At 45.6% G+C, this 24,560-nt stretch overlaps 1 protein-coding gene across 1 annotated transcript in view; it reads right to left on the bottom strand.

Annotated features, from left to right (window-relative positions):
- Positions 1-24,560, bottom strand: part of ACBD6 (acyl-CoA binding domain containing 6) — a 299,090-nt gene that overhangs the window by 120,845 nt on the left and 153,685 nt on the right. The gene's annotated exons all lie outside the window — the stretch shown is intronic.

The following is a 24,560-nucleotide window of genomic DNA, read 5'->3' as shown; positions in this document are numbered from 1 at the left end:
GTAACATCCTACGTTCTATGCTGGTTATGGCTCGCGATTTCAAAGCCAAAAACACCCATGCTCTCTGCATTACCCGGGCACACTTTCTAGCCATGCTGACGTCATCAGATAGAATTAACCCATGATCTGCGTGCAGCTGGTGATACTTAAGACCACGTTTTTTCTATGCGGTCATCAGAAGTACACAAAACTCATGTGACCACCGGTCTAGGACAAAGGTGGGAGTGTGGCCAGTTATGGGGATTGGTGCCCATCTTGCAGCCCTCGAGTCCTGTCCCCCTTTTGATTTCATTTTTAATTGATTCAATTTTCTTCTGTTTCCTCGGTATAAAAAACAAGTCTGCCGAATAATGATATCAAATGCTAATATCCATACTTACGCATAGTGAGTATATGGAGCACTTGACAGAGTTTCAACACATGCCTTGCAGCCTCATGGCTCAATTTTAACGGTGGGAAGATTCCAATTGGCATATGCTTATTATGGAAGTTTAAGAACAAAGATAACTGTATGCCCAAGTCTGTGAATCCAAACTGTTTATATTTGTAAATTATCAAATACTTAGGACACAGTGTGCAAGTATGTGTACCAGTTCACGCCCTCTCGAAGCCACCATCTTGAATGGTGCGTGAGTTAATGCTTGGATCCATAGGCCTGTTAATACCATGCCTTTCTGACGGACTGGCAATGAAGGATTACCTACATTCTTCCACCCCCTTTTCTCACCTTCTGTGGGCTGACTTAATGAGCAGAGGTTTTAGTCAAACACTGGTCCGATGACCCTCTCCTGGATCTCCATAAACTGGTTCCCCTCCCTGTTGGTACTGGTGGAGGACTCACCTCATTGGCTTCCACCCTAAAGAGCCCTTTTCCTGAGTCCGGAAGGCCTTCCCAACCAACTATTCCAAGACAACTCAAATTCGCTGAAGTTCTGCCACATGGCAAAACATTTCGCAGCATGCTACAGATCTCATCAAGTCATGAGCCCTGAGGACTAAGTGTACCTACAGTAAGCCTGTCAGGTCTGGGTTTGTTAGAGTATGGAACAGGGTGCGGATCGTCTTGCTCCATTGATAGTGTCAATTGTGAACTTAGTTTCAGTGGTTTGTCTTTATAGGTTTAATATCAAGTTTTTGTCTGTGGTTGTTTTTCCATCTTTCACGGTGTAATGCTGTCTCCCCTGGAAAGAACCTAACACATATCCAATTCAATTTCTCCACTGACAGGACTACTTTAGATATAACTGCACAGAATAAGACGGTTTCTCACTCCATCCTCAACCCGTACTTCCCTAGGAAAGGGAATGATTTCCCTTTGTGTCGTGGAGCACCTAAAGGAGTACAACTCGTGGACAAGGTTCTGTTATATGCCTCCGAGGACCAGCTGCTTGATTGTTTCAGGAGACCTCCATGGTCTGGTTTCATTGTCTACTCTGGTCCATTGAGTCAACGAGATGATGACCTCAGATGGTGTTTGGGTCGCAATCGATGTAAGGGGTCAAGGCAAAGTCGTCATTCTGAACAGGGGTGTCTAGTGTCAGAAGCATGCGAGAAAGGACAACTTTTTTGTAAGAGCAAGTCAAAGATCTGCTATTTAAGCACCAATTATAGATGACTTTAGCTACCCGATGTCTACATTTCAAATGCTAAACCAGAACTATCTTTTGTGTCCTTTCTGCTATTTTGTAAAGATTCAAATATCATCACACCTAAAGCACGTTGTGGAAATGTTAAACATGAAACCTCATGAATGCTCATACCATTTTCTAACGGTTATTCCTGAAGACAGATGCATCAAACCCTTTTGCTTGATTTCAGGACTCCACTACAATAGGGAAGGAACAGAAGATGAGTCACAAAGAAAGCGAGAGACCGGGATAGTCAGTTGAAAGGAAATGTTGTTTCTTAAGAGTAACGTGACACCAGATCCCTAGAACATAATCACCAGAAAGGGCAGACATTTTAGAAATACATCTCTTGGAACTTACATCTACGTTGCGATAATGCACTTTCTGATCACCTCCCAGCACTCAAGGAGTGCTCAGCCCATCTTTACAGTTATGTTATTGGATTTATCCACAGCCTGTCTCATGGCAACAGAGATGTCAATTGACAAGGCAAGTTAAACAAGTGATTGTCAATACTACACCATGAAATTGGTTTTATGAGTCCTTGGGTGTGCAGGACTCTCTGGGCTCAAACTGTGACAATCCAAGCCTTTTACTATTAGTGCCCTTGGGTTTTAACTTACTAAGACCAAAAAACGGAGCACCAAATACACCCATCTGGCACTTGGCATTTGGGGTAGCGAAGCCATGCAGTCAAAGGCTTACTGAGGGAGATGGTTAGGACAGACACGCAGAATGCAATAACACGAATAATCTCAGTCAATCATTGTCCAAACAATGCTTTTTCTTAAAAAAGGACAACATACTTCAATTCTAAACACACAGCTCATTAGCCTACATAAAATTTCACAAGCCCATCAACATGAGCAAAGACATATCTGGGAATAATAACTGTGTTGGGTAACCTGGCAGTATGGCCTCAACGGACTGTCGGTAGCAGATACTCGGACAGCAAAGGGCACTACATTTGCTCTCAGGTGATCTCTTCCCTTGTTGGTAGATGACATGTCCCATGTCCCAGTAGTTCACTAGTTGCCTATTCACAATCCGTCCGCAGTACCTGTTGGTTGAACAATTTATGGACCTTTGATAGCGTTCTTTCTGGTTGATACTCTAACTGCAGATTCTTTACATTGTGAAAATACGCAGGTGTCCTACTGGATACAGACAGCTCAAAAACAGTGCTCCTTTGCGCAGGTAGGTGGCGCTGTGCGACTCAGTGTTGGGGATCTTTCACACAGACGTGTTGATCAGAGCAGCACGTAAGTGCCACCCATGCCCGCTGGCGTCAGTTTCTCCCAAGACTTATCTGCGCCCCCACAAAGCCCATCAGTGAACTGTGATAAACAGTGTGCAGATTCCTAAACTAGGACATTTTAAGAAATAAAGGAGACCGTTCCACAGAACAGGTGGGAGGGCAGTGAGGTATCTACGGTTAGGTAGAGTATGCACCAGAAACAGCATTATCAAAGGTAAGTAAGTTGTAAATTCTGAGGAATTCTTCACATTCTGAAGCTCCTCCTAAGGTAGTGGGGTCTGTGAAATGGCTCTTAACTAACATGTCTCGCAGGACCGAACGGGCAAAATGCACATCCTAGGAGACTTGACTTTCAAGGCAGTAGTACTCCACGAACAAGAGCAACAGAGTCTAATCCCCTGGACAGGACACGAGGAATGCCTTGGAGGAACCTGGTAATTCACAATGCTGTTTCGCAGGCTCTCTCCCACTTCCATCTTGTGTACCACTCTTGCCCAAGTAAATCAACCTGGATTCTTGGTTGCCACAGATAAACACAGCACACATACGCCATCATTACATTGCTACACCTGCTACACGTGTATATGTGAAACAACCACACAACACTCATATCCGATATGAATGCAGTGAAGGACCCGGTTACAGGAGACAGACTGATCAAATTAAATAGGCGAGGTCAATAGGCCTCGCTCCCTGTGCAGGTAAAAGGCAAAAAAAGGCCTGTGCTGCTAGTAAGATTAACATGCTGAAACCACTGTAGGCCCTCCTCTGCCCAGTGAGCGGACGACAGCCATACTCAGTAAATGAGGCAAACATGTTCTGCCCCTGCGAACAACTGAACATAACCGAGTCTCACTCCATGTCACAACATACTCTCAGCATACACTAAGGGTTATCGCATGCACAAAGGTCTAAAACCCCCAAACCCGCCCATAACACGCTAAGGGGAACAAAGGGCAAGGGTGCAGTGCATATTCTTTTAACCCATTCAGGGAACTTTTTCAGTTCCAACATACACTATACAATAAGTATTTCAAGACTTTTGTAAATACATTTGCCTCGAGTGCCATTTTTGTAGGTCCAATCCTTTTAGCTACTCCGGGATAACATTCTGCTCAGTTATAACTGATGTTTACGGGTAAAGCAAGGAGATATTGAGGCTAGGGATGACTGGCAGGCGGGAGAGCTGTCACATGTTCATCGTTTGAAACCATAGCATGTATTCGGTTTTGTATTGTTTGACTATTCTTCCTGGGTGCATTGGTTTTTCCTTTTTGTACTGTAACATTTATATACCACTTACTACCCCTATGTGTGCCGCTGAAGCACTTGCCCACATGGGAAGCAAGTTACACCGTGCAGGGTGTGAGGTTGGAAGGGTGTTGTCCTCGTTTTGATTCTATGCGGAAAGTATTTCCATGGCGTTTGTGATGACCATCAAAGTTGCTTTTATCCTGTTATGTGACACTGAGCTTAGCCGTGTGATGTATGAAGAGGAGTGAAAAACAGACATGCAGTTATTGTAAGCAGCATGCTCCCAAGCTTGATCGGTTCTGTAGGTCCCTTGTATTGTGTTTTTGAATGCTATAGTTCACCTTGATGAATATCGCATATATTCGCCTACTCCAAGGTCTACCTCAGCAGTCATGGGTGGGAGGGGAGAGGATCAGAGATCTGTCTTGATAGACTGGATCACTGTGACTGTCATGGGATGAGGTCAAGAGGGAGACATAGCATGTGGCTAGCGTGAATCTGTTGGGCTGAACATTGCTGGAGTCTCGGCGGCCAGCAGTGAACCCCAGATCTCTTTAGAAATGCATTCCATGTCAGATACAGTGGTTATGAAAATTCAACCATAGGCCACGCGCCCTTCATCCTCTTCTGTCCAATGGAAATTTGCCACAAATCCCTTTAACGGTTTCTATTCTCCTGTGTTTTCCCAGTCCTGTATTTCTTGGAAATCTATTTAGACCCTGCCCATTGAACAGAATTTGTTGTACATGTTTCTTTCTCCTTGACCCTTTGAGCCGCCCTGCAAGAACGTTTCGAGTGATCATTTGAGCGGCTAAGTGAGCACATGCTCTTAGTGCCCTCTTCTAAATTTCCATAATCTCTTGTCGTTCTTTTATAATGTTTGTTTCTCCTTTTAGGTGCACAATAGGCTTTGTGAGGCAATGAATTCAATAAAAATCTCTGTAGAAATAAAGGGAAAGAAACTACAGACTGAGGGCATGAGAGACAAAGAGGAAAAGCGGTTTGAGGAAGAGAAAGGGATATAAAGAAAGATTAGAAGGTACGAAATTAAAGGAAATGTTTAAGGGTGATGGAGAAAGTGGAAGAACGAAGATGGGCCACAATGGAACAAAGGGGAATAACTTGAGAAAAAAGGGAAAATACAGACTGAGAAAAAGATCAAGGATGAGAAAGAGGAAGCGAAATTAAGAGAAATGAATTACATTGACTGGAAAAAGAGGGAGCCAAAATAAGACAGTAAGACTCCCGACAACGAAATGGAGCAGCTCTAGGAAGACTTACAAAGCTGAAGAAGTGGGCAGGGTAAGGTCTATTGAATCTAGATGGTAAGCAAGCAAAAAGTGTTAAACTATGGGTAAAAGTAGGTTCTTGGCTTTCACTGCACTTCCTCTCTCTGCCCCCAGGGGAGCTACTCTCAATGTATAATTATCTTTCCACTTCAGTCCCCTGCCCCCTCAGAGGGACTGCAATTATCCCTCTTCTTTAATCCCGTGCCCCTCTGATGAGCTGTGGGCACGGACAGTGGAGAAGCTCATTAGCAGCGCCTTTCTTCGCTTGCCGCAGAAGCCCAAAGCTTGTAATTGCTCGCCGCTGTGATGGTACGGCGTGCAGTGGGTGATTTTCATAAGAATGGGATGGCACACGGATTGGTAGGGGCATGATGTCCCAGAGGTTCCCCTCATCCACCCCGCATGCTGCCCCAATTACTAATGCCAGCTGAGGTCTCACCAGGCAAATCCATCACGGGGAGATCTCAGCCTTCCTGGCACTGCACCACGGCAGGGGGTGGCACCGGGAAACCCTGCCAATGTCCTCACACGGTACTACTACCACACTAGGGCTAACCAAAGCAAAGACAAGAATTAGGAAAGCCAGTAGGTCTATACTTAGCAAGCTGGTGCAATAGTTAATTTAAAGAAAGCATGTCCCCCAACGCAAAGGTGGCTGCCGTGTGTCTCTTTGTAGGTGGCTGTGCATATGTGATCAGGCAAATGCAGTCACTCTCATGCATGAAAGCCAAGGCTGAAGCGGGCTGATCCATTGCCCCCCGCTCTATGCTGTAGTGGATAGAAGCAGAATGGGAACCCCATTCGGAATCCAGATCACAACAACAAATAAAAGAAATGTTGAGAACTAATTATGTCTAACGTTGCAGATTGAGAACTCCTTCCAGCAAGACAGACAGCCCTTCTCTTAACCTCACAACAGGCACTGTGAAAAGAATGCACGTTTAATCTCAGCTACTAGGTGTTTAATTGCTGAATCCTATAGGCTGGGTAGAGGCACTTCATGTATGTATCCGATATTTGCAAAGCGCAAACTAATCACCCCTAGGGGGTCTCAAGGCGCTGGGGGCCGACGAGGAGTTTAAGTGAGCTATTGCCCAGAGGCACAAGGTGCTGTGCTGAGCTACTGATTGATCTGTGAGCCTGGAGCTCCAGTCAGACGCTCCGGCCGCTGCACCACACCCCTCTCTCTTCATGGAAAACAGTGCAGTGCAGCACGGTTACAACTCTGGTTTACACTGGGGCTCATGGTAAGGTACTGATAAAACAACAATCCCCAAATCCTCTTAACGCATTCAACTACGTCCTCTATTTGCTGGCAGTCCAAAATTAGCTGTTTTGTAATTAAGTATTCAGGTGCTAACCCCAGGTCCAAATTCGTCCTTTTTAGATCACACCTACCAGGCAGCGCAAGCCGTCTAGTGGCGAATTACGTACTATGGGCTTACTAAGAACTTACAGGGTCTTATAGCTGCCCACTGCTTACCATTGGTTGGCTTTATTGTTACTCTCATTTGCTTACCTATTATTCAATGGCTTTCCTTGTCCACCTCTTGCATCTGGCTTTCGTCCCAACGCTTAAGGATATCCTCTTCACCCTCTCTTTGTTGGCTGACTTGTACCCTTCCCATGCTCACTTTTAGGGAGCTTTTTTTTTTTTTTTAGGTCTCGTCTAAGACAGGGAATGTGCTGTCTCTTGCAAGAGCTTTTGTTTTATACAGTAAGCTTGGAGGTTGCACAATTGCTTACCACTGTCTGGCTTCATTGTCACTCATTTGCTTATTTATTGGTCAGCTGCTGTAGGCTTCCTTTCTCTTTGAGTGTTCCACCACCTCACCCCCCTTGGAGTATGGATGCATTACCTGTGTCGGTCCACTGCTCATTTTTAGGCACTACTTTTTTCTTTATGTTTAAGCACTCTACAAGATTGAGTTTTTCAGATGCCTCTCTTGTGTACTTCTAACCCTCTTTGCTCCTCCCACTCACAGACTCTCCGCTGTCTACTTGCCTCAGCCCCCCCAAACCTCTGTTGTCCGTCTGCTTACCCCAGCCCCTCCTGGCTACCCTCGGTTGTCCGGGTTGCCCCCATGCCTTCCCTCTGTTGTCTGTTGACCCACACCTGCCTTCCCTCCGTTGTACATGTTGCCCCCACCTGCTCTCTCTCTGTTGTCCGTGCTGACCTCACCTGCCCTCCCTCCGCTGTCCGAGTTGTCCCTCCACTCACTATCACAAATGACGCAGACACTGCTAGCAACGCCATAGAGCTTTTTCCCCTAAACCCTTCGCTGTCCATGTAGAACCCACACTCACACCCTGCATTGCCTTCCACCCCACAATAAAAAAACAAGCATTGGCATAGCCAATAGGTCTCGCTTTTGGGACCTTATAAGTATTTAGTTATGCAGAATATCCTTAGTGCAACAACACCAACTGTTGCATGGCTAAACACTTATAAGTTCCCAAAGGCGAGACCTATTGGCTATGCCAATGCTTGTTTCTGATGGTGTTGCTATTTGGCTTCAGACAAAGTATTGATTGCCACTTTCCAAATCCTTTCCTGCTATCCCCAAGCTTATTTGAAGCTTGGAGGAAGACAGGAGGAAAGCTTGCAGCCTAACATCACAAAGGAGCAACAAGAATTATCCACAGGAGCACATTGTGTATGATGCACATTGTTAAAAAGATGAAAGAGTGAAGCTCATGGCTTGGAGACCCAGCATCTTTCTAGCGGGGAGCTTGCTTTAGATATGCAGGGCAACGCGGCACAGTCTTGCCTCCTTTTCTCCCCAATAGAAAAAATGGGCAGGGAAATGGGCGGAGCTTTTATTCCATTCCTCGCAGAGCATTGCACGCGCTGCCCAGGCTTGACCTAAAAACACACACAGAGACGCATCTCTCTGCGACAGAGCAGAGCATAGCTCTTTCTGAAGAACCAGCTCGAAGATGGACAACCGACTGACTGATCATGGTCTGGGAAGAGTAATTTCTGTCCAGGATGATCAAGATGCTATAAGGATCACAGCATCACTCTAGTCTGCGGTACTCCAGGGACAGCCCACCTAGGGAAAGAGTGAATGGAGACATTCTAACAAAATGTAAACAACTGGTTACACCTTCTAGAAACATGATGGAGAGACAAGCTTCAAAGTGGAAAGAGAGCGTTGCTTCCGATAAACCGAGCTGGGGTTTAGGGGTTTTCCCTAAAACTACGCCTTTCTGAAACAGGAAGGCAAATGCTTCTTACCAGTATGCATCTGTTCTTGGCATGTAGAGCTGCAGATCTACACGCTGTGCATAGATCGCCATCTGGTGTTGGGCCCGGATGTTTGCAGTTGTTTTTCCTCTTGGAAAGTCTTTGGAAGGCACAAGGTATGTGACTCCTCCTTTGGATCGTATTGCGCATGGGCTTCGGCTCCATCCTCAGATTGTTTTTCGCTAGCAGGGAAATGATGGAGCGTAGTAATAGCAGTGAAGATGCCCATGTGTGCTGTATCTAAATAAGATAAACTGGAACAGATAAAGGTAGCCGGTGAGGCGGGTGGGCGTGTGTAGATCTGCAGCTCTACATGCCAGGAACAGATGCATACTGGTAAGTAGCATTTGCCGTTCGAGGCATATGAGCTGCAGATTACACACTGTGCATAGATTGTATAGCAGTCCCCATCCCTAGCGGCGACCACCAGTATCTGTTGCAGTGGTTGTTGTTTTGAGTACAGCCTGACGCACACTAGCTTGTTGCTTAGCCTGCACATCTACACAATAGTGTTTAGTGAAAGTATGCGGTGTTGACCATGTAGCTGCTTTGCAGATATCATCTAAGGGGATGTTCCCTAAAAATGCCATGGAAGCCCCTATCTTACGTGTAGAGTGGGCTTTAGGGGGAACAGAGAGCGTTCGTTTTGCTTTGTGGTAGCAAATCTGTATGCATTTAACAATCCACCTAGCTATCCCAGATTTAGAGATGGGGTTGCCTTTGTGTGGTGGTGAGAAAGACACGAACAGCTATTTGGTCTTACGAAAGGGTTGTGTTCTCTCGATGTAGTAGAGTAAGGCTCGTTTGACATCTAGTGTGTGGAGAGCTCTTTCTGCAATGGTCTGTGGCTGCGAGAAGAATACGGGCAGTTCCACAGATTGGTTTAGGTGAAAGGGAGAAATAACTTTAGGGAGGAATTCTGAATTTGTGCGGAGAACAACCTTGTTATGGTGCATTTGCAGAAAGGGTTCTTGAATGGTGAGTGCTTGTATCTCACTGACCCTTCTGAGGGAAGTAATGGCTACAAGAAAGGCAGTTTTCCATGTTAAAGATTGAAGCTCACATTTATGTAGAGGTTCAAATGGAGGCCCCATTAGTCTTGTGAGAACGATGTTTAGGTTCCACACAGGTGAGGGTGGCACTCTGGGGGGAATTATTCTTTTGAGGCCTTCATTGAGAACGATGTTTAGGTTCCACACAGGTGAGGGTGGCACTCTGGGGGGAATTATTCTTTTGAGGCCTTCCATGAAGGCTTTTATGGCAGGTACTCGAAAGAGTGATAGATGTTGCCTGTTTTGTAAATAAGCTGCTATGGCCGCAAGGTGCAGTCTAATAGACATGTAGGCTAGGTTGCGTCTTTGTAGGTGTAGTAAATAGCCTATGATGTGTTGAATGCACACATCTAGGGGATTGAAGTTATTGTTGTGACAATAGAGCACAAAACGTTTCCACTTGGCTGCGTAGCAAGCTCTAGTGGTAGGTCGTCTAGATTCTCTAATGACGTTCATACAGTCAGGGGGAAGATAAAAATAACAGAATTCTAGGACTTCAGGAGCCAGATCGCAAGGTTGAGCTGAGCTGGGTCCGGGTGCCTGATCTCTCCATGGTTCTGGGTTAAGAGGCGTGGAGAGAGGTGTAACTTTTGGTGCGGTACTACAGATAGTTCCAGCAGTGTGGTGTACCACGGTTGTCTGGCCCAAGGTGGAGCTACTAGGATGAGAGTGAGGGAGTGTTGCTGTAGTTTGCGGACACTAGTGGAATGAGTGGGAGAGGCGGAAAGGCGTACGCAAATCTGCCTGACCAGTTCATCCATATCGCATTGCCTTTGGACAATGGGTGTGGATACCTGGCGGCGAAGTTTGGGCATTTGGAGTTTTCGTGGGCGGCGAAGAGGTCTATCTGTGGATGCCCCCACATTTGAAAGTAGGGGTGAGGAACTTGTGGATGGAGTTCCCAATCGTGGATCTGTTGTGTTTGTCTGCTCAGCAGATCGGCCATAGTGTTTTGGACTCCTGGGACATGCTGGGCCAGGAGAAAGATGTTTTGGGGTATGGCCCATCTCCATATGCTCTGTGCTAGCAGAGAGAGCTGCGGAGAGTGTGTGCCGCCTTGTTTCTGTATATAGTACATGGCTGTCATGTTGTCCGTGCGGACTAGGACGGCCTTTCCTGAGACACGTGTTTGAAAAGCCTTTAGGGCTAAGAATATGGCTAGTAACTCCAGATGGTTGATGTGGAGTATCTTTTGTTGAGGTGTCCACCTGCCCTGCATGGTGAAATGTAGTAGGTGAGCTCCCCAGCCGGAGAGTGATGCGTCCGCTGTCAGTACTATCTGAGGAATCGGGTCCAGGAACGGTCCCCCTTTGGAAAGGTTTTTGGTGGTCCACCACTGCAGAGAGCGATGGGCACGACCGTCTACCAACACCAGATCTGTCCATTGACCCCAGGCCTGGTTCCATTGGCGTGCTAAGCACTCTTGGAGAGGACGCATCTGGAGTCATGCGTGAGGTACTATGAGTTTGCAAGAGGCCATCATTCCTATAAGTTGCATGAACAGTCGAGCTGGCAGAGAGTGTTCTGGTTGAAATTTTGATCGTAGAGCCTGAATGCCTGCTATACTGGCAGGACTGGGATAGCCTAGCGTTTTGAGGTGTCTATGGTGGCACCGAGGTATTGTTTTACGTGGGACGGTTACAGATGGGACTTTGCATGGTTTACTGTGAAGCTCAGTTCGTGAAGTAGTTGGATAGTGGCGTGAGTGTGTTGTACACACTGGTTGTATGAGCTGGCTTTTATGAGCCAGTCGTCTAGGTATGAGAAGACGTGGCTGTGTTGTCTTCGCATGTGTGCTGCCACTACCGCTAGGCACTTGGTAAACACCAGTGGTGCTGTGGTGACTCCGAATGGGAGCACTTTGAATTGATAGTGTTGACCATCCACTACAAATCTGAGAAATTTCCTGTGAGCCTTGTGAACAGGAATGTAGAAATAGGCGTCCTTGAGGTCTAGGGTGGCAAGGAAGTCGTTTTGGGAGAGCAGGGGAAGTACCTGCTGGAGTGTGACCATATGGAAATGGTCTGAGTGTATATAGTGATTTAGGGGGTCTGAGGTCTAGGATGGGCCGTAGAGTGTCGTCCCTTTTTGGTATGAGAAAATATAGGGAGTAAACTCCCATATTTTGTTGGTGGGTAGGAACTAGTTCTATCGCACTCTTTTGTAAGAGGGAGATTACCTCCTGTTTTAGAAGTGACCAATGTTCCTGTGACATTGGGCGTTGTTTGGGTGGAATGTTTGGGGGGGTTAGATGTTAGTTCGAGGCAGTAGCCTGACCGAATTATCGGTGTTACCCATTTGTCTGAGGTGATAGTAGTCCAGACAGGAAGGAAATTGTGGAGTCTGCCCCCGACTGGAGTGGGGTGGTCTGGGGGGAGTGGAGGGAAGTCATTGGGCAGGGGTGAAGGTAGAGCGGGAGGTGTTAGTTTTGCCTCTGCCTTTATTGTTGTTACCCCTGTAGCCGCCTCTCTGGTAACCCCTAGTGAAGGTGGATTGGGTAGGGGCTTTATAGGAAGTGGAGGCGCTGTTGGAGAAGTAGCCTCTGGAGGTGCTTCGAAAGGAAGAGTGGCGAAAGGAGCGCCTGGGAGGGTGCGACTGTAGAGCTCCCATAGACTTTGCCGTATCGGTGTCCTTTTTTCATTTTTTCCAGGGCAACATCAACGTTTGGACCAAACAGATGTTCCTGGTCAAAGGGGTGGTTGAGGATGGAAGCCTGCACCTCGGGTTTGAAACCTGAAATTCGTAGCCAGGCATGCCTACGGAGGACGACGCTGGTGTTAATTGCCCTTGAGGCGGTGTCAGCTACATCGAGGGCGCAGTGAATGGAGGTGTTGGTGATGGGTTTTCCCTCCTGGATTAGTTTGTTGGCTCTATTTTTGTATTTGTCAGGGAGGTGTTGCATTATGGCTTCTAGTTCGTCATAATGTGCCCTGTCATATCTCGCCAAAAGCGCTTGGGTGTTTGCAATGCGCCATATGTTAGCAGCGTGGGATGCAGTTCGCTTGCCAGAGGCGTCTAGGAGTTTGGACTTCTTATCAGGTGGTGGTGCCTCGCCTGATGCCTGGGAGTTTGCACGCTGCCTGGCAGTGGAGACTACTAGAGAGTCTAGTGGTGCGGGCCCTCTGATGTAGGTGGGGCCTTATACTTCTTCTCGATGCGAGGGTTGATGACCCTGGCCCTGACCGGGTTTTTTAAAGACCTCTGGCGCGTGCTTTATAACCCCTTTAAGCATGGTCAGAATGGAAGTGGCCCCGTGTGTAGTGTCAAAGGTATCTAGGAGGAAGTCCTCCTCCACGGGGTCTGTATGGAGATCAACTCCGTGGTAGTGTGCAGCCCTATGGAGCAGTTGGTTAAACCCTATAGTGTCGTTAGGGACGTCTGGGATGTTGTAGTCGTCCCATGGGTCTGGGGAGCCTGTAGGAGTGGGGTCCCCTGTGGGTTGGTCATGGGGTCCGTCCCCTGTGTCGTTATAGACATCGTCCGCATCCGGAGAGGGTGTGGGGGAATGATGAGGTGGGGAGGCGGAGGAGAGGGAGGAGGTGGAGGAGGGGGTGAAGGTAGTCTCAAAAGAGAGGTAGCAAAGTCTCTACTCTTAGGAGGTGGAGCTGGGGCAGGCTTGTCCAGCGGTCTCTTTTTGATGCGGAGCATCAAATGTCCAGTTTTAGGGTCTTTGACAAGTGTTTTTTGTAGTGGATCGGGCTGAAATGGTTCCTCTGTGAGGGGCCGATCCGTCGGCGCCGAAGGTGTCAGAGACGTAGGTTTTTTAGTCTTGGAGTCGGCAACGGTTCGTTGTTTTGAACTGTGTGGCTTTGAAATGTCCAGTTGTTTCCACGGTTCCGAGATGACTTTCGGCTTCGAGGTGTGGGTGTCAAGGGCTTTCGATTTTTTGCTCGGTTTCGAGGATGGCGTTGGTACAGAGGAGCTAGTGCTTGTCTTCGACACAGAGTGCTTCGGTGTGAAGTTCGGCGTGGAGGAGGAGGAGGCCATCTTTTTCGGTGCTGGTGCGGAGGAGTGTTTCTCGGCACAGACGGCAGGCTGGCTCGAGCCCGAGCTGCCAGAAGGCTTGATGGGCTTCTTTACCGGGCCCAAAACAGTGTCTTTGGTCGTGTCTAGGCCTGAGGGCGAAGGCGTGACCGAAGCCTTTTTCGATGCCGTCGAGGGTGGGGGTGGGGATCGATGTTAGTACTCACGCCCCTCTGTGCCGGAGTGATGTCCTCGACATCTGAGTCGTCGGCTTCAGAGGCGCTGACGAGACCCTCTTCGGTGTGCTGGTCTTCGGGAACGTCGACGCCTTCTCCGAAGGTGTCGTCGGGGATTGCAGTTGACGAGTGTGCCATGGTTCTCCTCGCCCTTCGGTCCCGAATGGTCTTTTTCGACCGGAAGGATTTGCAAGACGGACAGTCTCGTGCCTCGTGTTCTGGGGAGAGGCAGAGGTTGCACACCTCATGGAGATCGGTATGGGGAAACTTTGACCCACATCGAGGACACTTCTTAAATGGAGCCCTTTCCATCAGCCAGGACCGGAGCTCAGGTAGGTCCGAAGGCCTTCATCGACGACCGGAATCGAAGACTTCGAACTATCAGAGCTGCGTCGAGTGGGGAGATCGAGATCGAAACAATACCGCGGAAAGGGAAGGATTGCGCGCCGATCAGAAGAACTGAAAATGGTTCGGAACCAGAGCGCGAAGATCACATCCGAGCCCGATGGTGGAAAAAAACAATCTGAGGATGGAGCCGAAGCCCATGCGCAATACGATCCAAAGGAGGAGTCATATACCTCGTGACTTCCAAAGACTTTGCAAGAGGAAAAACAACTGCAAACATCCGGGCCCAACACCCGATGGCGATCTATGCACAGTGTGTAATCTGCAGCTCATATGCCTCGAACACCCAGTTTAAGCCTTTAAAAACCATCACTAGAAAGATGAAACAGGTTATGAAACGTTTGGCTCAGCACAAGAAAAGAGGTCTGTGCATAAGGGCAAACAAATGAAATCACGGAAATAAACAGATAGATTTTAAAGATACAAAGAATGGAACATATTTGGTACATGTTGGGAAGAGTTTAAAATGAAAAAATAACATTACCACTGAAAAATAGATAACATTTATAATTAAACTAAGAATTAGCCATTTCTAATAAAATTACATGCACGTGGATTGACAGATGAGGATGTAAACAATGAATTGAGGTAAACAAAAAGGCCTTTTGAATCAATACAGAATTGTAAAAAATCATTTTATATATATATATTAATTCACTTAAGTAGCTACAGCAATCCACAACTAACACAACAGGAGAACCTCTGGCTTTCAACACATTTCAAATTGTAGACACTAAATCGTCTGCATACAAATATACATGCATGAACTGCTTGTATTGCAATGACACACCAGTTTTTGTTACATACCAAGGAATTATATAGATCTTCGCATTCTGCTTATATATTCTGTGGTGCAGACACCATGTCTACTGCCGGCTTATCTTAACCATGGATCCATCCACACAGAATGTTTACTTAAATGCTGTGCTGTCGGAAAAATAAATGCTCGATGTGTAGAGAGAGTGAATAGAGGGAAAGAAAATGGAGAAAGAGGGAGCAATGGGGAGAAAGTGATACGGAGAGAAGGAAAGAATAGAAGAGAGATGGAGGGAACAGTGAGTGAAAGAATAGGAAAGAAGGAGGGGAGAGTGAGAAAATGGGAAAAATAGGGAGAAGGGGAAAGTAGCAAGAGAAAGCCAAGCAGACACAGAAAATGGAAAAAACAGGGAGCTGGAGAAACAGAGGGGGAGAAGGGGGGGGGGGGCAAGGAGAAACCGAGGGAGAGAAGGAGAAAAAGGCGAGTGAAAGCAAAACCGCAAGTGAAAGTGAAACTGCAAGTGAAAGCGAAACCGCAAGTGAAAGCGAAACCGCAAGTGAAAGCGAAACCGCAAGTGAAAGCGAAACCGCAAGTGAACTGGAGAAACAGAGAGAGAGAAGAGGGAGAGGGGGGGGGGGGAAGGAGAGACCAAAGGGAGAGAAGGAGGAAAAGGCGAGTGAAAGCAAAACCGCAAGTGAATGCGAAATTGGGAGCGATGGGAAAACAGCTTTAGAAACTGGGTGACAAAGGGCAAAAACAGCGAGGCAAGGAGAAGCTGAGAAACGTGGGAACACGGAAAGAATGGGGGATAAATCGGTATACAAAGGGAAGAAACTGAGACAAGATGGAGCGTGAAACTGAAGAGGGAAGGCGGTCTTGTGGACGGCGGGATAGACGAGAGACCTGGGAAAGCAGAGTGGTGCGTGCGCGTGCAGTCTGCTCTTCTTAGAAGCACATACTCGTGCTTGTGGCGCGCGCCCCTGCGTGTTCCCGCAAGGTGGATGCCGCCACAAGCACGAGTATGTGCTTCCAAAAAGAGCAGAGCCACGGTCAAAGGTCCTCCTATGCAGCACATGCGCGCTGCGTAGGCGAGACCTAAAAATGCAATGATGCAGCTACCTCCAGCTGTGTCAAAGTGATTTTTTTCCTGCACTTGCAGCATTGTCCATGTAGCTTCAACCATATCTCCATTTTTTATTTACCGATTCAAGTGGTGGTCCACCATGTTGAATCAGTGAATAAAAAAAAAAAACACATGGTAAATGACACCATTTAATTCTGTTGCTCATGATTTGTGACGCACGTGCGCACACATGTCAGACGACCTACGTGCGTCAACGGAATAACAAGACTGTGGTCTCATCGTTATGCCTTTCTCAAATTCTTGCTAAAGCTGCACAACATCCCCGATGCTGCACATCATGGCAAAAAGGCACTGACAAAGTCAACAGGTTCCAAAGGCGAGACTTATTGGCTTTGCCAACGCTTGTTTAGACTGAAAACCACCAAGCAATCAATGCTTCCCAGGCTCCTAATCTTCAAATATTTCTCCATGGAGCTTATGTGCATATGTGTTATGAATTATTTTTCAAAGATTTCTTTTTTTTATTAAGGCAGTGTGCTTTCGCTTATTCTCACGGTATGATACAAGCACATGTATAACGAGCTGCTTCCACCGGTATGCTTTCATAGCACTTTCGGAGTCAGAAAGTCAATGCCCATAACGGTTTGGAGAGTCTCATTGACTAATCATACTGGGTTATCTATTTCGGGTTTGCCAGTGCCAGATTAAATACAGCCTTCACATTCCAGACATCAAATCCCCAACAGTCACACTAATTGTCCTCACTACAAAACCTTCAAGAAAACATGGCCCCCGGAAGTACACACTTTTAATTATAAGGTCCACAAGAGTTTGTATTTCTATTGATTACACCGTTCTTTTGATAAGAGTGATTTAAAAGTAAATGGCAGACTTTTTCACAGCGAGATGGGGATCAAAGTTACTGTATTTCAAAACGTGCCGTGAACCGGCCGGTGCTTTAGAGAATATTTTTGCCCGCTCATCTTCAGACTAAAAAAGCCTAGGCATTCCACGATAGTAAACCCCCCCCCCCCCATGTACTAAAACTATGTAGTGTGAAAACACAGTGAAAGACAGGAAGCAACAAATAGCTATTCCTCCATTTCTACATATAGTTCTTTTTTACCTCATTAAAATCAACACAGGCCTGCTACATATGTCGCTGACATGTATCTACCATACAAATACATCTTACTGACATTCACCAGGTTGAAAGGTTTCTCGCAACCTCCTTCAACAAATCACCACAAGAGGCTGGTACTTTTTAGCTACAGGTTTCATGTTCAATTTCTAGCAGGCTTTATTTTTTTTTTTATTAATGGTAACTCATGCTTTTGGCTAAATAGAATTAATAATGATAAACACTTTTTAAACACAATTGGTCACTTCACAATGCATGAAAATAGGCCGAAGCTCTTTGTGGTTTACAGGGTCTACCTACAGCAGCTTGCACACTATCATCTATCCATAAGGGGTGGAGGAAAAGAGTTTTGCATGAATGACAAACTAACCCTTCTAGATTTGAGCCCAGAGACGATGTGCGGGGGGCATGATGAGAAAAGACAGAAATGGGCGACTGGTAAATAGTGCAGCCACATACTTGTGCAGCAGGTGTGAGAATTTCGCAGCCACATTAATCTACAAAAGTCTAGGCCTCGTCTGAGAAGGGCGTTTGAGGCAAATGCAGTCACAGGCTCTGGGGCGCCCAAGACTCCTTAAGATTCCTGAGGCCTGTGTGCCGAGCTTTCCTGACCACACACATTGACCTCTGCTATTTCCTGCCAAAACAGTTCATTTGTCTCACAGAACAACTAATCAATTCTAGAAGCCATCAATCACCACTGATTGTGAGCTATGGAGGCCTGGCAGTGGGAGGGAGAGGGGTGGCAGGTGGCTGCTGGAGTTTCGCGTGATTAATAACATTCTGATAGATTGCATGGGATGAAGCAAAGTGAAGCATGATGGGACGGCAGGACAGGAGCCCCGGAAGCAGCGGTTCCTGAACACTAAACTGTTCTGGGCATGTGAGGCAATGTCTGCTGGGGAAGCGCAAGTTAACAGCGCAGTGCCTTCAAATGTGTCAGCATAGTGCATCCTAAGCAGTGGGTCAAGGAGGTGTCACAGCTACTCTGCAATATGCACCCATGATCTGTTTTACTACCATTATGGTACCATCTCAAAACCAATACAGCGGTACGCATGGCTTCAAGGGGAGGACAGAGCGCTGTATGGATAACCATCAGTGAGACTGCAAGGACCACAGACTAAAGGTGGGTGAGACACTGAAAGCTCGAGCCAGGCTCAAGTCTGAAGCCTGGCTCTGGCTCAGCTCGAGGTCCTGTTGGAACCTCGAGCCCATAATGAGCTGAGCTTTCAAGTGGCTTCTATGCCTTCGGTCCTTCCGCTACCCATGATGTGGTGTTATGGCCAGGGCGGCCGATTTTGGAACTGGGAAACCAGGTTCGAGTCTCCACGTGGGCTCAACACTGTGATTCTTGGCAAATCACGATATATCACCGTGCCTTTAAAAGAATGAATAAGACATTGTGTTATGTAACTGGTGCTCAAGTAAAGAGGGAGGCAAATCCAAAGCGTTAACAACAACAAAAAAGGAAATAAATTCAGAGACTCATTTAGCGGCTTATTTATACAAAGTGAAACGAGAAAACCTGGATAAATCCTGGCCTATCCACTGAAATTGTGTGATCTGAGGCAAAAAATGTTATGTCATCAAAAATCCCTTTTATTATGGCTTAAAAAAGCGCTTTCAAATATGTGTGTTTAGAATACCAGTCATACAAACCTACTGTGTTGGATTTAATAGACTATAATGTTCCTTTATAATCATCTGGACCACGCACAGGGTTCACATGACAACTGTCTTGCCTCTTAAAGCACTAACCATGTTTAAAATCTACCAATAAGTACTTCTCAGGGCAGTTCTATAACGTGATGTATTAATGTCAAAACTTTGACATGACAATACACTTTTTCGATTTTTACGTGCTGTTTGTTGAATGATTTACACAGTAAACATTTTTCAGGGCTCGGCTAGTGCACGGGCTTCAAGAGCCGAGCCAGATCCTTGGCTTGGCTCTGGCCGTCCCGGTTAATTTATTGGTTCGCCCACCTCTGCCACAGACAGCACATTAACAACAGTCTGAGCAGAACCATGCGATAATGGGGGTGGGGCAAGAGAGAGACTGATCTAACATTTTCTTCTCTCAGGATAAATCCTGCCACCCAAAACAAGCCATGCTCTCCATTTCCCACGTCACTTCCCAGTTTCTATCATAAAAAATAGTTTGAAAAGTCCTGTTCCTTCGGGAGGTTGGCTGTAGAAACTGGTCTACTTGAGAATAAAAAACTGCCTTCCATATCTGTCCTAACCTAAAAATGATCCTTCGCACATGTACATATAGTTAAACCTGAAGTCTAAAAATATGTCTCTTTCAGGGTCTTCCAGAGGGGTATGTTATGAACAAATGACAAGTATGTTGCCAATCGCATGTGTGGGGGCTGTGCTGACCACCACCTTTCCTTAAAGACATGCCGTGCTGAGATTCGAGGTAGAGGCGGTGACACCGCAAAGCCCAGGTATCAATGCCTGTGGGGGTGTTGCTCCATCCAAGTCATATTATACAGAGCAGGGTGGGATCAGCTTTATCTTAGTCAAACAAATAGAACCTCCTTGTCAGAGAAACATAACAATCCATACACCTTGCACACTAGTAGGATGGGAACCGGCAGGACAGATGTAATCAAAACAATTGAGAAGAAGAAAAATGTCAATAAAAAAACTGTATTTATTTAATTTGTACTAAACACTATACAAAGTATATGTTATCTATTGTTATATAGCTAATTATGAAGCAATAACAATCTAGTCAAATCAGTGTCTCATAAATCATTGTTGGTCAACTATACATATATTGTTAAAAAACACTACACACATTATAAATTGATAAACATCACACAATGTACAAATTGGGAACACAGTAAAAAAGGACAGTTATGTCCTATTGATTAGAGAAAAATACCAAACCAATGATTCATCAAAGGTGACCCTAAAGATATAGTTTACAGTTGTACATGTCACCAAACCAGTAATCAATGATTTTATGTGGTTTTCTCTTTTAAAAGCATCAAGCTTTATGACAGGTGGATACTAGGCGACAGTTCTGAAAAGGGATTAAAGTCCCTTCTCACTCTCCAACTTCAAAGAAGTAACAGTGGAGATAAATTAGATTCATAAAAACACCGAAACAAAGGTATCACTCAGCCAATACAGACGAGCGCTGATGGCGGCGCTGTGCATATCAAAAAGTGGACCAGTATTTACATTGCCGGTAACAAGGAACAGCCCTAAGGCAGTGGCGGCTCATCCGCTAAGGTGGAGGAACATCACCCGACTGGTTTGCAGCAGTGAAATAAAAGAAAAAGTAAACAATAATAACTTGATGTTATCATTTTATTTGTTCCTGCTGCTGCAGTTTGGCGGGGTGCGGCATGGCTGCTCTGCTCACAGAGGAGCAGGGGGAGGAGTGGTGAGCACTCTTAAGTGCGCAATGACTGTTCGGCCGGCACTCTCGGGCCGGCAAAACAGTCATGCACACTTTGCATGTTCTCCACGCAGGCTGCATTACAACCTAGCTAGAGAACATGCCCAGGCTCCCATTCCCTGGCTGAGAGCCAAACCACGGCGCTCAGACCAATCACAACGCTGTATTGCAGCATTGTGATTAGTCAGCAGAGCCTGGGTGCTTCTTGTTCCTGGCTGGGAGACATGCGGCAAGAAGATGGAGGAGCGATACGGCGGAGGAGAGACGTAGAGAGGAGGTACATTTCTTAGCTTTTTTTTTTACATCCCCCCGCCTCACCACTGACAATCTGTGCCAGCCGCCACTGCCCTAAGAAGCTAGCTCCAGTGTGTAAGAGTGCAGCAATACTTTGCACATTCTTATCAAGCTCACATATAGAAGGACAAGATCAGACGACTTGACACTTTCGATTGTGGTGATTAAAATCATTGTATGGATTTGCTAGACACTTCTGTTGGTTATAACTGTACATTTTTGAGGACAACAACATTTTTATAGAAGGCCAGGTTGAGGTTATTCTGGTTTGATGCAGAGTAATGATTTTGTACTGGTACCAAAACGAATCATCTTGGTACATGAATAAAGCTATCTATTACCCTGTGGGGTCTCTCACCAAGTTCTCTATACAGTGTTCAGTTCTGGTCAAAAACAGCCTGTGGCTGTGTCAACTACACAGCTACATCAAAACCTAACATTGGAAGACTATCTAGCCAAACCAAAGTCTTCAGACGGTGTACTCTCTGAATCTAATTTTGGTCTGACTTATTATTTTGGGTGACAAAAGACATGGCGTGGAATTAAGTATAGTGAAGCACTGAAATGTGGTTGAGGGTTCAGACATGTACATACTGCACAAGTTCTTGATCTGCACCTGTCTTGAACTTGGTAAGAAAATCCCATAAACCGGAACCATTTTGAGTCGGGTGTTAGAAAGGTAACAACGAGACAACAGGTATTCTGTTAACCACGAAATTAAAAGCTTTGCATACTATTTTAGGGTATATTAAAGCAAGTACATTCAAGTAAAATGAAAGTCAGGCTAAAGGGTTTCCATTTGACTTTTCAAGTTGGCTAGTATGATTTTCTTTGATAATGGAATGTTTATAAAATTGTAGTTTTAAGATTGTGCTTCAAACTGATTAATTGTGTCACTCTTTTAGTGGAGTTATATTTCATTTTTATCAAATAATGTGTTTTCAATTATCAAAAGCAATACTGGCTACATTATGAAGGCCAACTACCATATAGTGAATGCTTTTTAAAGTAAAACACCGCTTTACCTTCAAATGTACCCCTATACCATCACAGAACCCAAATAGATATAGCACCCTGACATAACAATAGCACCTTCCCTTATAGCAATTCACAGATAAACTATTCTAATCATCATAACAAAGACAAAAAGTACAAAGACGCACCACCAAGATATAAAACGTTCACATCAACCACAAAAAGAGCCACAATTCCGTACATCAACTAAAAATATGCCTTACGTTATGTCAACCAAAGGACAAGAAGCCTCCCTTAACAGCCTCAGGCACCTCATCTTACTGGATATTACCCATAAAATAAACACATTTCCTTAAAAGTGAGGGAGTAAGGGGTAGAGAGGTAGGGTGAAGGGACAGACAAGAGAAGCAATTGGAGAAAGGCAGAGTGTAGCAAATCTGACATTTCTGCATGTCACAACACATTTCATCCTTTTTCTGGCCCAGAGTTTTGCTGGTGTTGGAACTTTATGGACTTTACCCCTGCTAAACAGAAGTAAAGGGCCTGTGGTCCCCCTTTAAATATGGTTACATTGTTTTACCTCTCGAGTGACATATTTAACTTGCCTATCAGTCCCTAGTATATGGTGAAGGAAATACACCCAATGCCTGGAAATTTAAATACCACACGAACTGCAGTTTCTATTGTGCCATCCATAGTGTGGGACCTGTAAAACATGGCTTCAGTAGCCTAAAAATCTGCTGTGCAACCTGTCAAAATTGCTCTTTTTTGACAGGCAGAAACCCACGCTTTTAATTATTAATAAGCCACCCGAAGTACACCCTGTCGCACACAAGATAGGGTGCCTGATATTTGAAAGTGTAACATGTCTAAAATTAAAGTTGCAATGCTCCTCCAGTGACTAACCCTCAAAAAACGTCAAAGTACAGATTATAAACGTTAATCTGTAACTTTTGACAGGAAGCAGCTAAAATAGTAATTGAAAGACCGTTTTTCTTATTTATTAAGAGTCAATTCATAGGGGCAGTTACATTTTTAATAAATTGTTAGGAAAAGTAACTTTCAGAAAGTTCCTCAACCCTGCCTGAAGCTCTTAGAGGCTAAATTGCATTAGCTTGCCAGCAGCTGCCTGGCAAGTGCTGTGCCTTAATGAGGTGTGAAAGCTACTCGACGAACAGAACAATGTCTTAGGCTTGGAGACAGGATGGACTGTGTGGCACATTTGATTCCTATCAGCCCAGGAAGGACAGTTGTGGTGGACCCGGAAATTTCATTAACTTGAAAGGGTCAGAGGTTAGACCTGCCCAGTCAAAGTTTAGTGTAAGGAAAAACCTGAAGGGAAAGTCACCCCCCCCTCCCAAGGCCCAAACTGGCAACGTTGACTCTGGATGCAGTGGAAGGGAAGCTAAACCCAGAACTAGTTTGGAGTGGACACAAGGGAGGGTACTGCTTGCTTCTCTGCACAAGGGAGAAAGGGTTTCCCTATCTTGGACTTTAGAAGGGGGGGGGTGGTTGGTTTGTCTGCAATAGGGCAAACAGGAACTGCTGAAAAAGTGCATAGGGCTACCTATGGAACACTTTACCCCATTGGTTAGGGAGGAGCCAGTAGCCAGCTCCACTCACTAGCTAATTCCAACCAGAAATCTGGCATCCCTAGGAACCCTCTTCAGAACACTTTTTGGACCTGTAGCAGATAAGAAGAGGACACTATCTGCTGTCTGTGACCTGAAGGGACTGGGCCTGCTCCCTCTTGTACATAGAACAAAAGAAGTGCACTGCAAAGGTCGGTTCTCGGACCTCCTGTGTGGCTACAAGAACATAAACTAAAAGAGGCCTTTTTCCTGAAGTGACCAGTATCAACTGGACCTGGACTGGATCTTGCTGGTGGCCCCTTCTGGAGTGAGTCCTAGCCCCTGAGAAATTGCCACAAACTTTTTGGGGACTTCCAAGACCTCTGGAGCGGTCAGGGGGACCTTGCAGCAAAGGTGTTAAGATTGTGTGGCCCCTTGCTCGGATTCAGCTTCAGCCTGCCCCACTGGAGGATTTCTGAGCTCTATAAAAAAGACTAAGTCAGAAGGTAAAATCTTTTGACCAGGACAAACCCTCTTGGAGTATCTGACCCGGGTTCCATTGTTACTGGACTGAAATAATGCTTAGTTCTTGGTCTACCGCTTCCATGGACTATCATTGAAGCTCAGTGATTTTTGGCATTCATTTTACTTAAAACGGTAAAAAGTTATTGTCGCCGGTTCCCTTAATAGGATTTTTTTCACTATTTCTCTAATTCGGTTTGGGATTTTTAATTGTTTGTTGTTTTGCTGTTATTACTTTTTGGTACTGCATGAATACTTTACACATTGCCCTAAACCAAGCTTGCCTCCTCTGTGCCATAGCCAGGGCTCCAGGAATAATGAGCTTTTGTGATTGTGGCACTTTCCTCATCATTACAGATTTTCCGCATTTGCACCTAAGTCATCATCTGCTGGCAAATATGCAAATTTTAACAACAACGGCAATTTATTTTGATCTCAAATTGCTCAAAAGCTACAAAAA

The sequence above is a fragment of the Triturus cristatus genome, chromosome 4_2 (genome assembly GCF_964204655.1).
Source record: "Triturus cristatus chromosome 4_2, aTriCri1.1, whole genome shotgun sequence".
Taxonomy (NCBI): domain Eukaryota; kingdom Metazoa; phylum Chordata; class Amphibia; order Caudata; family Salamandridae; genus Triturus; species Triturus cristatus.
Note: the sequence above shows the minus strand (reverse complement) of the source record. Positions and strands in the feature narration are given on the sequence as shown.